Here is a 14,797-nt window from a genome sequence, read left to right as displayed (position 1 = left end):
ATAATGAATCATCCTATAGTATTCAGTAATTTAGAGAAATTAGCCTTTATTCATTTTGTATTAAAATTGTATTGTATAATAGTACTGGGTACAATATCAAGAGTATTCTAATTATCGAGTTAAGTCACCATCAGTGACGTCACGAATCGGATCCAAGTTGTAAGGCGCGAGTGACCGGCGGTCATAGGTCATCAGAGTTGACATGTACACTATTTTTCAAAATTCAAATAACCATTTTGGGGAAGGGAACAGCTCTGCCGTTAGATGCTTGTGTAATTTAATTTCAGTAAAATAATTCAACCAGTCTGGATCAATTCAGTACAAACAGAGATTAATTGTTATAACTTAAACCTTGCTAGTAACTTGGTAAAACTTAGACTATGCGGAAGGATACAATGCTCTAGTCTGGGGAAGACCAGACGAGGAGAGATCAGTGTGGACTCCAGATCAACTGGGGGAGGTCAACCCATCTCACCTCTCCCCCAAGACCAGCCCAACATCTTTAGCTGGTCGACATAGAGGTATAGTTGCTATTATTATTTATAGGGATAGTCAACTCATTGCCGTTCAGGTCAAGTAGGGAGTGTTAAAGTGACAGGGAGTGAACATATTTAGATTTTGTTTTAGTTTTCTTTTAATAAATTATTTAGTTAATAATTTGCATTTTTATTATTTCCATGTATGGGTATATGTATGTGAACTTGTCCTGGTCACGTGGTCCACACGAGGCAGAGTTGGATTGGGCGCCGATTCTAACATCGAGTCGGAATTCATCATTCCCGTGTAATTAATTCCACACTCTAAGTTTCCAAGGTCATCGGTAATAGTGGGGATCAAGCCCCAAGGTTGATTAATTAGCATGATCGATCCAGACCTCGATCATTGCTTAGAGTTACTGGTCTGGTGGTGGCGGCGGAGGCGACTCTAGGGTTTTGCTCAAAGTCTATGTCACGTCATATGGGTTGTAGAATCCTAAGTCGGTCAATCGTCTTAGGACCACGTGGCGTGGAGTCGGCTTTAGTAAAAGTTTTTGGAGTCCCTTGTAGAGAATAAAAAGTAAGAATACGGGCAGAGGGGGAAAAGAAGAAGGAAAGATAAGTCGAGACACCCTACCCGTGTTACATGGCCACGTCTTTCGATCTTGATTTGTTCTTATAGTTTTCGATCTCATTCATAAAGGCATTCGAGTAGATCTGGATTGTCGCCTACTGTCGGTCAAGGTAGGCCCACGCTGGATCCGGATTCTAGGTCATGTGCATTTTTTGTGGCCGGTTCGTCCTCGGCTGGTTGGCGCCATGTTTGTGCTTTTTGGTGGGCTCCTGCTTTTTGTGGTTCAAGCCAGCCATTTTGTGGTTTGTTCCCTTTGAGGTGCCAAGCCATTACGACTAGCACTGGGTCAGGATAAGGATTTGGGACAGGACGGGTGGCCAACCACTTGGACGGTCGAGGATTGAATGTCGACCTGCATGACGCGAGACCGTCGCTCTACCATCCAGCCCAAGTGGTTGGATGAGGGGAGGAGCTCACCCAGTTTGCCAGTTCCTGGTCCATGGTTTGTGAGTTTTTTTGGTAGTTTTGAGCATATAGTGGACTTGGTCAGCCCTTTCCCCTATTCAAGGGACGGGGCTTTCAAGGCAGGTATTGCCTGTGTCGGGTCTTTTGGAGTGAGTGCCTTCCAGTGTCGTCGAAATAACAATGTCTCTTCGGTGGGTGTCCTCAGTCCTCCGCTTCATTCTCAGTCTGTCAGACTTGAAGCACTTCATCCATTATCCCACATTTTGGTTGACTATATGGCCCAGGTTTGCTTTATTTGAGGCGGACTCCTAGATATCCCTGGACCACCATGGCACATCCATCTGGCACATCCCTATTCATATGGGATTCAGGGATTAGTTAGATTTCAATGTGGGGCATCAGGTTTACTACATTTGGGTTCTTCCATTTAACTTGAATCTGTTTTCCTGCATTATCACTAGGTTAGCTATGGTTATCATGACTCATCATTGTTTGTTGGGGGTTTGTGTTCTAGCCTACCTTGACAACTGGCTGGTATTGTACCCCAGTCTGTGTCTGTTAGCCAGGGATCTGGTTCCTTCCAAGGTTCAGACTTCGCGGGGTCTCGTGTTGGATTCTCAGTCAATGTCACTTTTCCTTTCTCATTTGGCTTTGCTGCGGTTGCTCGAGAGGTTGTGCGGGGGCCTGAACTTTGCCTGCATGGTTATCCTGCTGGGCTCAGTGTGGCTTTGAGGGGCTGTTCTGGGTTCTCCATTTCTGCCCATTTTGCTGCTATCACAACTTCTGGGTGTGGGCCCCATTTGCCCTTTGTTGGCTGCTGTGTCACCAGCTTTGCTTTGGGCTTTTCAGAGTTCGGTTTTCTGGTGCCTTTCTTTTTCCCCTTCACTCAATGTGTTTTCTTGATACCCAGTAGTTCCTTATCTGAACTGGTGGGGCTCTTTGGTCCATTGCCTCTTGGTGATAGATGCTCCAGGTAGCTCTTTTGCTGGGTTCTCAGGGTTTGGTTCTTGGCACGGGTCACATTTGGGAATTGTCCAATGCCCTTGCAGACTGTCTGTCATGGTTTTTTCCCCATCTCCATGGAGTGGACTGTTGATGCTGTCTACTTCCTGTGACTTTGCAAGTCATTCAGGTGCCCCAGCATGGATCTCTTTGCATCGGCTTGGAACTGATGCCTTCCTCTTTAAGTGGTTCTATTCCCGATTGCCAGGCCCTTGCAGTGGATGCCTTTCTGCTGAACTGGTCTTGATGGGGGTATCTGTACCTCTTTACCCCCATCATGCTGCTGTTCTCAGTCCTGGCCATGTTGTAGTCCCTCAGGTGGTGGTGGTCCTTCTGGCTCATTGGTGGCCAGCTCGTCCTTGGTTTCAAGCACTGGTTGCAGAGTGTCTGAACCCGGGCATTTTTCTCAGCTCCACATCTTTCAGAAGATTGGCCCAGTGATGTACCTTGCTGGTTCAACCTTCTCCTCGGTTCTTCTCGCCTGGTATTTTGACGCATCTTTATCGCTGTCTATTTGTCATGCTGGTGGCTAATTTAGTGGTTTCCTGCCTATGGATATCTTCTTGATGGCAGTACGAGGTTTCTTGCTCTTTTTTTGCCACTTTCTTTATCTTCGTCGTTTCTCTTTGGTTTCAGAGCGTGTAGTTTTTTGAGTCCTTTCTTGAATGTTTCTTGATAGGCCCTTCATGCCGTATACCGTCTGCCTCTTATCATGTGGTGTTGGCAGAGCTTGTTCAAGGTTGATTTGTCTTTGATTAAATTTCATAAACTTTCCCATGCTTATGAGTGGTCATTACATTTCACCTCTGGCCTGCTCATGCACTGCTTCAGCCCACTTGGTCTTTGGGCCACATTCTTATTTTTCTTTCTTCTAGGGTTATGGTGTCCCACTCAGTCTGGGATTCTTTTTCAGCAGCTCTATTTTTGTTGGCCCTCAGGTTGTAGGGTCGGGGTGTTTTATGCTCCTCTTGAGGTGGGTTTTTTGTTCTTTTGGCTCTGGTGGGCATTTTGTTCATTTTTTTTTTATTATTATTATTTTCTATCACAGACGTGGCCACACATTTACAATGCTAACCAGCATATATACATTTTCTTCTGTCCTCCATGGACAGGGTGAGAGATGTGTTAAACATATAGTTCAGGGGTTTATTGAACAATCAACCACAGAAGGCGATTCGGTACTTTTAATATGCTAAGCTAACCTACATACGTAAATACATAGATACGCAGATTTACGTATGCCCTACATAAAGTGTTCAATGTGTCTTTTACATAGTGTCATTAATGTGCATTTACAAAGGTGAAATGTAATTCTGATCAGCTTCCATATATACTTTATGAACATACATACACACATATACATACAGTACATATATACACACACATGCATTCACATACATTTGTCTCTTTTACTCTGACAGGTTGAGATAGCTGATAAAGAAACTTGTGTGCAATTCAGCACTTAATCACTGAAAGTGAATAAGGTGCTTTTACAAGCTCAGGTTATATAGTTACATCACATACATACATTATATAATTGATACATTACATGGTTAATCTTGGGTACAAGCCCAAATATCATCAAGTGTTCCAGTACTCATATAGTAATTACAGAGTTCAGTAAACCTTAGCCCAGGAGGGCAAAAGTCAGTTAGTATGGGACATTCTACAATATAATGTTCAAGAGAGTGCATGTTTTCTCTTTCACAAAGTTGACACATTGTGTACATTGTTCATTTGGGTTTTGAGAAAGCTGCCAGATACGTCTATATCCCAGGCGTATTCTGGCTACTATAACATCACATTGCCGGGTTCTTGTTCTATTAATCCCATATGTGAATGTCTCCTCAAGATATCTATTATAATATTTAATGCTACAACTTTCAGGTCTTTGCAAATTTGTTAGGTCCGTGAGATCTTCATTAGATATTTGTTTAAGTATTCTCTTTGTCACTGCTAATGAAACACCCATATCAATTTCTACCACTGGTTTTCTACAGGCTGTCTTTGCAAGCATATCAACAGTGTCATGCCTTGAGATGCAAACATGTGATGGTATCCATAGCAATTTAATTTCAAATCTGTTTTCTTTAGCAGCTAAAAATATCACTGACTATTTTTTGGGTGTCACTACTATGTGCGTTTAATGCCAGGAGTGCACTCTGCGAGTCACAGTATATAAGTCCACTGCCTTTGTCTTTTAAAAATTCAGTGGAAAGGTATATGCCTGCAAGTTCGATTTGAGTTGTACTTGTCCAGTCATTGACGCGCTTCATTGCTGTATGTACAAGAGAAGATTGTTTAAATATATTACATGCACATCCGGTACATCGTCTGTTGGATATTTCCAACATCGAATACAGCATTGTTGTATTCTCATTACTTATTACTAACCATACTAAATGTTGTATTAAGTAAAATTAACAACTCGTAGAATTCTCATGTACTAATAATTCATCTGTGCATTAGGCTAGAATTCTCACGTCACCTGACGCCAGTATTGCGTCAGATTTCTTTACAGTAAAACACATTATATTCAAATTGTGTGAGAATTAAATACGATTCTCCATAATTAAAGCATTCTGTATGACAACTGATTGCAGACGAATTGTTCTCTAACTAAAAGCCGAATAGAGCGTTAGAATCATAGCGTCTACCTCACGATAGAGTTAACGTCATCAATGAATGCCATGGGGAGACATTAATTCCTCTCCCTTAGATATTTACTATTCCTAAATCGGTAAATAATAATATTTCGTTCCTCTAAATAATAAACCCGTCCAGTCTTAAGAGTTTCAAGCGCGAATGCGAGAAATATTAATGTTCGTGACAATAATTTGTGTTATGAACGTCGACTCGGCGTGGGTTGGAGGGACACCATCCACCCTCAGTACGCGGACACGTGCAGAGCCGAAAGGAGGCAGAACTGTGCTTACTGTACTCATAAAGGACGCCATTGCCCAGCAAATCGGACAGGTGTTATTCATCCTCAGATGAAAGCCGCCACTGTGAGGCGTGAACGACCTTGCAGATAATATCTTCAACTAGTGCTGGTGTTAAATGAGGGACCCCTAGACTTGGTTCCTGACGACACGTGATCAGCCAGCTTGAAACGCATCAATCCAGGATAGGTTCACCGGAGCCTGGGATGCGAAATTACGGCAATCTTAATACTTATACAGTGCCCACAGCTAAGTACCTTTTATTTGATGCATCATTTACAGGTTTAATAATAGCGGGGTGATTGTTCGTCACGCGGCGAGATAACACCTAATAACAGGTGATTAGAATTCCATCTGTAGATATTAATAATCTTGAATATGAATTGAGTAGTTAAATCAATTGCTACTGGTAGTTATTTATCTTGCAGCTGGAGAGACGAATTCCTCATGCTGTCTTCTCCATGTTAACCGTGCTATTCGTCAGTGTACCAGACTTGGAGATTAAGAGGACTTCCATGGTTATCTAAAGGAATCTACTACAAGCTAAGGCTTATTTCTTTTTATCCATATCCTTGCAATTTGATGTATTCAGAATGTTTAATATTAATGTGTGATTTACTGTAACTCATTACTATGCTCATATTCATGTTCTTCTTTATATGAATAATATTATATTCAGCATTATTTATAGGATTAGATTATTATTAATTGAATTAGTGAACGAACCACACTGATTCCTGGACGTACTTACCTCCAGTAATAACCCCCCAATGTAGGTGTTTGAGGTTTGTTTCTTTAATAATACAGCCCATTAATTATTCTTATGATCATACTTTCTAGTCATATCCATAGTCACTGGTTTTCTCTAGAATTTTATCTAATGATCTGAAATTCTCAGTTTCCCTCTTTACTTTTAAAGTGGGTGGTCCTTCGTAATTTAATTTACTACTTTAATTATTAATTAATCAGATTCAAGCCCAAATATCCCACATTATGGTCCTTATCGAACCGGATAGGCATTAAATCTATAATTAAAATATTAACCATTAATAACTAATCCTTGTGTGATAGAAGCTAGATTAACTATTTAATTAATTGTGTCAACTAACATTGTAACACATCAGTTAACCTAGATCACACTAACATATTGCTACTTTTACCTCATGTATAAAGTGGCTTTAGTGGGTCATAGCCAATTACCCACAACACTTAGACCTATACCTCACACCGAGGTGAGAATCTTTAGGTCACCAGGAGCAACAGCTCATAACTTTTACAATAACACCACCCTAACACCTGCGTTAGAGTGGCCTCACCATCTAACCATTATATACTTAGGTGGTAATGACATCCACCCCACTCGTCATCCAGCCGAGGTGATCAAACACCTCAAAAACATAGTTTCTTCTTTCAAACTCATCAGTGAATCAGTGGTATTCACATTAGTGGAGCCTCGCCAACCAAGTCAAGATAATCGTTGGGGAGTAACTCCGGAATACTACCTGAGAGCTGCTAAGTATATAAATTTCAGGCTGAAAAAACGAGTGAGATTGGATGCCACATATATACAATTTACAGCCAGACCTTACAGACAGAACCTGACCAGAGACGGTGTACATTTGTCAGGGGAATCTAGGTTGCATGTGGTTGACAAGTTAATTAACACCATCAACCATCACAAAAGGCTGTGGCTAGCAAGCCAAACTTAACTGTACATAATTGTTCACCTGTGTGTGCAAGAGCACTCTTATAAAACAAAAAAACAAAAAAGACAGCACAACTATATTACCTTATTGCACCACAATAATTTTCACCCATGTTATTAGGTAGAATTTAGGCTGAGATTGTGCTGAATTTGGTACAAGCCCAGACTAAATAATTTATAGTTCTTAGTTAGGAATTATTACGACTAGATCTAAACTAGTCAGTGTTGTATATATTATATTATTTGTGCTGACCCTCTATAGGGTGGGATAAATTTGAGATAACTCTGATTAGAGTGTCTCCATAATATTTCTCTTGTATACATTATTTTGTGTATCTATTTTGTGTATTGCTGGATTTTCTCCGTTAACTCTGATGGTGATATGGATGAGCTAACCGGACGAGAACTAGTGGTGAGATTCAGACAGTGCACAAAATATCTAGCTATTTCGTGTTAGGTAGGTAAACCCATAGTCTATGCAAGTATATTAGGCTATCCCCACTGAATGAATCAATATCCCAGTTACTTCAGTAATAAGTATTTACTGACCAATCAGCCTTTACCCAACAAGATGGATACGGCTACCAAAATGAAAAGGACCCTTGTCGGTCTGAAAGGTCATTTGACCCGACAGATTAATAAATGTCAAAATCTGTCACAACAGTCAACGGTTGATTACTTTGAATTAGAGGATTTATTACAAGTTGCTGAAAGTAAATTTGCTCATATTAAGCAACACATGAATTTGTATTTGAACTGCAATCAACCTCTATAGAGAGTAGTGAACTTGATGAGGTTATAGATGAGTTAGCTCAGTATGAAGAAGATATTCGAGTTAAGCTTCTACCCTATAAGAAGCAAATTGCTAAAAACAAGCTGACAGTAACTTCCACTGTACGTACAGATCCTGAGGTTAAATTACCTCAAATCAACATACCCACATTCTCTGGTGATGAGAACGAAAGTTGGGATGATTTTTGGAGTAAGTTCGTAGATGCAGTAGACTCTAAAACTAACATTCCTCAAACCACCAAATTCACTTATTTACAAGGCCTGTTAAGAAAGGAAGCCTTGAAAGTAATCTCCAATATAACACTGACCAGTGATGGTTACGCATCAGCTGTACAATTGCTCCAAACCAACTACGATAACAAGGAGAGAACTGTTACTGTCTTAGTTAAAAAAATTGCTAGATTTACCCTCTGCTAATAATTCTACAGAGTCTCTCCAAAATTTCAGACTAGAGTTAGAGTCTTTACTCAAGGCCTTAAGCCTTAAAGTCCAAATACAGTCAGCCGAATGGATGACTAAAGTACTGTAGTTATTAAACGAAAATTACCACGAGAAACTTTAGATAAGTTGTGTACTATTTACAATACGACCTTTTTGACTCTGAAAGAAATCACAGAAGGTCTACATACCTTAGTCGAAAGACAAAGAGCCAATCAAGACGGGGAGAAAGTTACAAACTCCACTACTAACTCTCATCGTAGCTCAACTCAAGTTGACACTTCTATCAAACCTAAACAAACTTTAAATAAGTCTAATAAATTTCCATCAAAAACTACTCTACCCACTGGGAAAAGAAGTGGAAATGTAGGTACATATTCGGTGTCTCCTTCTGAGATAACCCATGACTTGTCTACTAAAGAGGACAAGTCAAACAAAGAGAGAAAGTGTCTGCTCTGCCATCACGGGCATACCGCATACCAATGCTTAGTTTATCCTACTTATAATGCTAGGATTAAAAGGTTACAGGAATTGCACAAATGCACTAGGTGTATGGGTTCACATGATCCCAAGAAATGTGCAGTACCACTACGTACTTGCAACCGTTGTAACCAAGGTGTACACCACTACGCCTTATGTAGGAAATCTCTCCTACACCAACTATGACCACTGGAGAGAATATTACTAATTCTACTGCAGTGCAATATTGTAAAGTACACCACGAAGTGAATGTGCTTGCTACTGAGTCAGGCAATAGTACTACCTTGCCTACCGCTCAACTTAAATTAATAAATCGAAGATCTCGAATTAACAGTAGAGGTCTCTTTGACCAAGGTTCCCAAAAAACCTTCATCACACAACAGTTAGTAGATGATTTAAATTTAAAACCTACCAAAAGTGTGAAGTTAAACATTTCTGGTTTCCTATCAAATAGTGGGCCACGTGACTACAAGGTAGTCAAATTACTAGTTAGATTAGGATCCTCTGCCAGCCCAATTCATGCGGTGGTAGTGGATAAGATTCCTACGGACCTGCAGGTCACAGGATTAGCTCGCACTGCGAGACACCTTAAGCGAAACCGCATGAGGCTAGCGGATCATAAAATAAATTCCGATTGCCTCACAGATATTGGGATATTAATAGGCGCGGATCATTATTACAAGTTTATCACTGGATGCACTAGGCAACATGGCATGAATTTGTTGTCGTCCGCAGGTGGTAAATTGCTCACAGGACCCGTGCTTTTCAGACAAGGTCCAGCGCCCACAAACCAACAAACCAATAATGTAATTGTGGCGTGACTAGGCTTAGAGCAGTCACCCCTACGCTTCAGGGAAATAGCCGAGGACATTGAGTCTGACCCACCAATACATCGTTTGTGGGATTTAGATACGTTAGGCATCATCCCTGAGCAACCAAGTCCGGATGATACATGGACTTACCAGCAATATCTGGATACAGTTGTCTACTCAAATAAACAATACTGGGTAAGACTTCCATGGAAGTTAGATCACCCACAACTTCCAGTAAATTATTTTATGGCAGCCTCGCAATTGCGGTCTCAATTAACACGACTGCAAAAGCAGCCTGACAAACTAACCATGTATCACCAACTTATCCAACAACAACTTAACAACAAGTTCATTGAAGTTGTTGAACACGATGACCGAAAAACAGGTCATTATTTACCTCACCATGCTGTGGTGAAAGACTCACTGACAACACCTATTCGTATTGTCTTTAATTGCAGTGCTAAAGCAAAGCCTAATAGTGTGTCTCTAAATGAATGTCTCCAAACGGGACCTAGCCTAACACAAAGGTTACATGACGTGTTGTTACGATTTCGCACAGGCATTTTTGCCTATACTGCTGACATCAGCAAAGCCTTTCTCCGAGTAGGATTGCAGGAGGAAGATCGTGACTACACAAAATTCCGCTGCATCCTAACAGTGAAGTAATTACCTATCGGTTTGCCTCTGTATTATTTGGTGCTACGTCCTCACCGTTTCTTTTGCAAGCAACATTAGACACGCATTTGAGGAAATCAGACAGCCCTTATAAGGCAACCATTAGCGACAACTTGTATGTCGACAATTTCCAGGGGACAACTAATGATCAAACTGAACTGGTAGAAATCTACCATGAGGCTAACCGTGAACTGTTAGGAGCCAATATGCCTCTACAGTCATGGGCCTCAAATAATAAACAGCTTAACCAGTTAATCGAGAAAGAATTTCCCGATTATCAGGTACCCAGTGAATTAAAGGTTCTAGGCGTGGAATGGAACACCAACACTGACGAGATGAATGTCAAGTCAGTGCAAACTGATAACTCAACCCTTACCATGAGAACACTGCTCTCATTTGTCAGTCAACCATTTGACCCTTTAGGCCTACTTAGTCCTATATTAATAAGGGGCAAACTCCTAATGCAGGAGTGCTGGCAACAACATATGGGATGGGATGATCCGTTACCAAGTGAGTTACAAGCCAAATGGCAAATACTCTCAACGGATTTTAATCAGTTAGGTGTTTTGAAATTTCCACGTAATGCTTCAGGACCAAACTTACCCACCAATTTGCACGTTTTCTGCGATGCCTCTGGCAAAGCATATGGCGCAGTAGCCTATTTAGTTAACAGTGCTCAATCAATTTTACTCACATCAAAAGCAAGAGTTGCTCCCATCAAAAAGAGATCCTTACCTCAGATGGAGTTGACGGCATTGCTAGTGGGAGTAAGATTGGCCCATTGCCTGGCAAAGACACTCAGTAATATCCACTTTGGTGAGATTGTAGTGTGGTCAGACAACGAGGCAGTCTTACAATGGGTAAGAAACAATAACAACAAAACTCCTTACGTAAGTAATCGCGTCAGAGAGATTCAAGATTTATCCGCAGGTTATAAGTTTAGACATGTCCCTACTAAGGACAATCCTGCAGATTATTTATCAAGAGGATTGACATTAAAACAACTTGTCAAATCTTCGCTGTGGTTCAATGGACCTTCATGGCTTGTTGGTGGTCAGTGGCCCAAACAAAAGCCACAAGTCATAGTGACCAGTATCGCCACTCCCATGAAGGACCCAGAGCCTCAGCGAACATTAGCCATTGATCCTCATCATTATTCCAACTTAAGCAAATTGTTACGAGTGACTGCACACGTGTTTGATTTCCTCTCTAAAGTAGGAATTCGACACAAATTTCCCAATCCTGTTCACTATTGGATTAAGCGGGCGCAGCAAGAGACTTACGGAAGCGAGTTTGAGAATCTTCCGGATAAACTCACTAAGTCTCTGGGCATCTGGTACGATGTCAACACTCATAACATACTACGATGTGGAGGACGTTTGCTACATGCAAAAATTGACTTAAACACTAAGAACCAAATTCTTTTACCTCGTCACCACATCATAACTAAACTTCTTGTCTTACATTACCATCAATATGGTACCCTACATGGTGGAGTTTTAGATACTCTCACCGATCTTAGACAAAAGTACTGGCTTCCTCAAGGTCGTCAGACCGTTAAGACCATTATTAAATCTTGTGTCATCTGTAAGAGATACGACGCTAGAGTCTGTCCTTACCCAGGACCTCCTCCACTCCCAGAAGAACGAGTGGTTCATCTTCGTCCATTCGAAACCACTGGAGTAGATTATACAGGAGCCTTACTCCTCACTGGTAACCCAGGTAATATACCAGTGAAGGCGTACATTTGTCTCTTTACCTGTGCTACAACCAGAGGCGTGCACTTAAGAGGTCACCCCAGACATGAGTGCTGAAGCTTTCATTCAAGCTTTCCGCAGATTTGCTGCCCGTCGATCATGTCCTAGATTAATGATATCAGACAACGGATCTAATTTTGTGGCAGGAGAAAGTTGTTTGCGAGAAATCTGGAACCACCCTGAAGTGCAATCAGTCTTACAAAGAAGACAATGTCACTGGAAATTCATAGCACCGAGAGCCCCTTGGCAAGGTGGGTTCTATGAGCGAATGGTAGGCACAGTCAAAAGATGTCTAAGGAAAACGTTACACCGACAAAGGGTCAGTTACTCAGAACTCCAAACTATTGTTGTGGAAATCGAGGCACGAGTCAATAATCGCCCGATCACCTACCTGTCTGATGATTACACCCAGAGAGAACCACTGAGCCCCTCTCACTTGATCCATGGAGGTCTACTGAGCCCTCTCATCCCTTTAGCCGAAGAGGACCCTGTAGACCCGTCCCATGTGACCAGAGGAGACTTGGTGGAAAGCTACCAACATCTTTCTAGAGTTATTAACAGGTGGAATGAGGTGTGGACTCGAGAATACCTCACAGCTCTACGAGAGTACCACTACGGAGCTTCGAGTCCTTACAATAAGGTACAATTAAAACCTGGAGACCTTGTACTAGTCGACAGTGATGGACCAAGGTCCGAGTGGCCTATAGGAAAAATCGTCACCATTCACCCAGATCGACAAAGTGTCCTAAGAGTGGTTAAGGTCTTATGCAGAGGCAACACTACTCTAAAAACTTTAGAGAAACTGGTTCCCCTTGAACTGACTGAACAAGAATATCAGCCAGATCCAGTTTCCCCAGTAATTTCAGAGGACAATGAATTTGTTCCTCCAAGCAACCGTCCCACTAGAGCTGCAGCTCAACAATGTAGACGGAATTTGCGAGCCTATTATAACTCTGAAGAAGAATAATTTCCTTCATTTCCCACTAAGAAAACTGTGATGATACTACGATGTGATATCACGTAACGAAACATTACACGTCACTATGACCCAGGATATCGCATCACTGTAGATTCTGTTAGTTTAAATCGGGAGAGTTAAATTTTATAAACATTGTGTAGGCTACAAACAACATGTTTCAGTTGACATGTAAATAGCAAGACACAAATTCTTGTAAGTCCTTGATAAATCCGGGACGTTCGTTATGTGTGTACTAACATTCTAACATACTAACATACTAATGTATTAATCTTAATATCACTTCGGGATAGGTCAGTACAACACAGTACACTGCGACCCTGGGATTCCCCCCCCGGAGTTATGTTGGATATTTCCAACATCGAATACAGCATTGTTGTATTCTCATTACTTATTACTAACCATACTAAATGTTGTATTAAGTAAAATTAACAACTCGTAGAATTCTCATGTACTAATAATTCATCTGTGCATTAGGCTAGAATTCTCACGTCACCTGACGCCAGTATTGCGTCAGATTTCTTTACAGTAAAACACATTATATTCAAATTGTGTGAGAATTAAATACGATTCTCCATAATTAAAGCATTCTGTATGACAACTGATTGCAGACGAATTGTTCTCTAACTAAAAGCCGAATAGAGCGTTAGAATCATAGCGTCTACCTCACGATAGAGTTAACGTCATCAATGAATGCCATGGGGAGACATTAATTCCTCTCCCTTAGATATTTACTATTCCTAAATCGGTAAATAATAATATTTCGTTCCTCTAAATAATAAACCCGTCCAGTCTTAAGAGTTTCAAGCGCGAATGCGAGAAATATTAATGTTCGTGACAATAATTTGTGTTATGAACGTCGACTCGGCGTGGGTTGGAGGGACGCCATCCACCCTCAGTACGCGGACACGTGCAGAGCCGAAAGGAGGCAGAACTGTGCTTACCGTACTCATAAAGGACGCCATTGCCCAGCAAATCGGACAGGTGTTATTCATCCTCAGATGAAAGCCGCCACTGTGAGGCGTGAACGACCTTGCAGATAATATCTTCAACTAGTGCTGGTGTTAAATGAGGGACCCCTAGACTTGGTTCCTGACGACACGTGATCAGCCAGCTTGAAACGCATCAATCCAGGATAGGTTCACCGGAGCCTGGGATGCGAAATTACGGCAATCTTAATACTTATACAGTGCCCACAGCTAAGTACCTTTTATTTGATGCATCATTTACAGGTTTAATAATAGCGGGGTGATTGTTCGTCACGCGGCGAGATAACACCTAATAACAGCTCGAGAGACGAATTCCTCATGCTGTCTTCTCCATGTTAACCGTGCCATTCGTCAGTGTACCAGACTTGGAGATTAAGAGGACTTCCATGGTTATCTAAAGGAATCTACTACAAGCTAAGGCTTATTTCTTTTTATCCATATCCTTGCAATTTGATGTATTCAGAATGTTTAATATTAATGTGTGATTTACTGTAACTCATTACTATGCTCATATTCATGTTCTTCTTTATATGAATAATATTATATTCAGCATTATTTATAGGATTAGATTATTATTAATTGAATTAGTGAACGAACCACACTGATTCCTGGACGTACTGACCTCCAGTAATAACCCCCCAATGTAGGTGTTTGAGGTTTGTTTCTTTAATAATACAGCCCATTAATTATTCTTATGATCATACTTTCTAGTCA

The 14,797-nt window shown here is 41.0% G+C and overlaps 1 protein-coding gene across 1 annotated transcript in view; it reads left to right on the top strand.

Moving 5' to 3' along the window:
• Window positions 1–14,797, top strand: part of mRpL13 (mitochondrial ribosomal protein L13) — a 44,286-nt gene that overhangs the window by 19,744 nt on the left and 9,745 nt on the right. The window lies entirely within an intron of this gene.

Source organism: Procambarus clarkii, chromosome 43 (genome assembly GCF_040958095.1).
Source record: "Procambarus clarkii isolate CNS0578487 chromosome 43, FALCON_Pclarkii_2.0, whole genome shotgun sequence".
In the NCBI taxonomy this organism is placed as follows: domain Eukaryota; kingdom Metazoa; phylum Arthropoda; class Malacostraca; order Decapoda; family Cambaridae; genus Procambarus; species Procambarus clarkii.
This window is presented reverse-complemented; position numbering and strand designations above follow the sequence as displayed.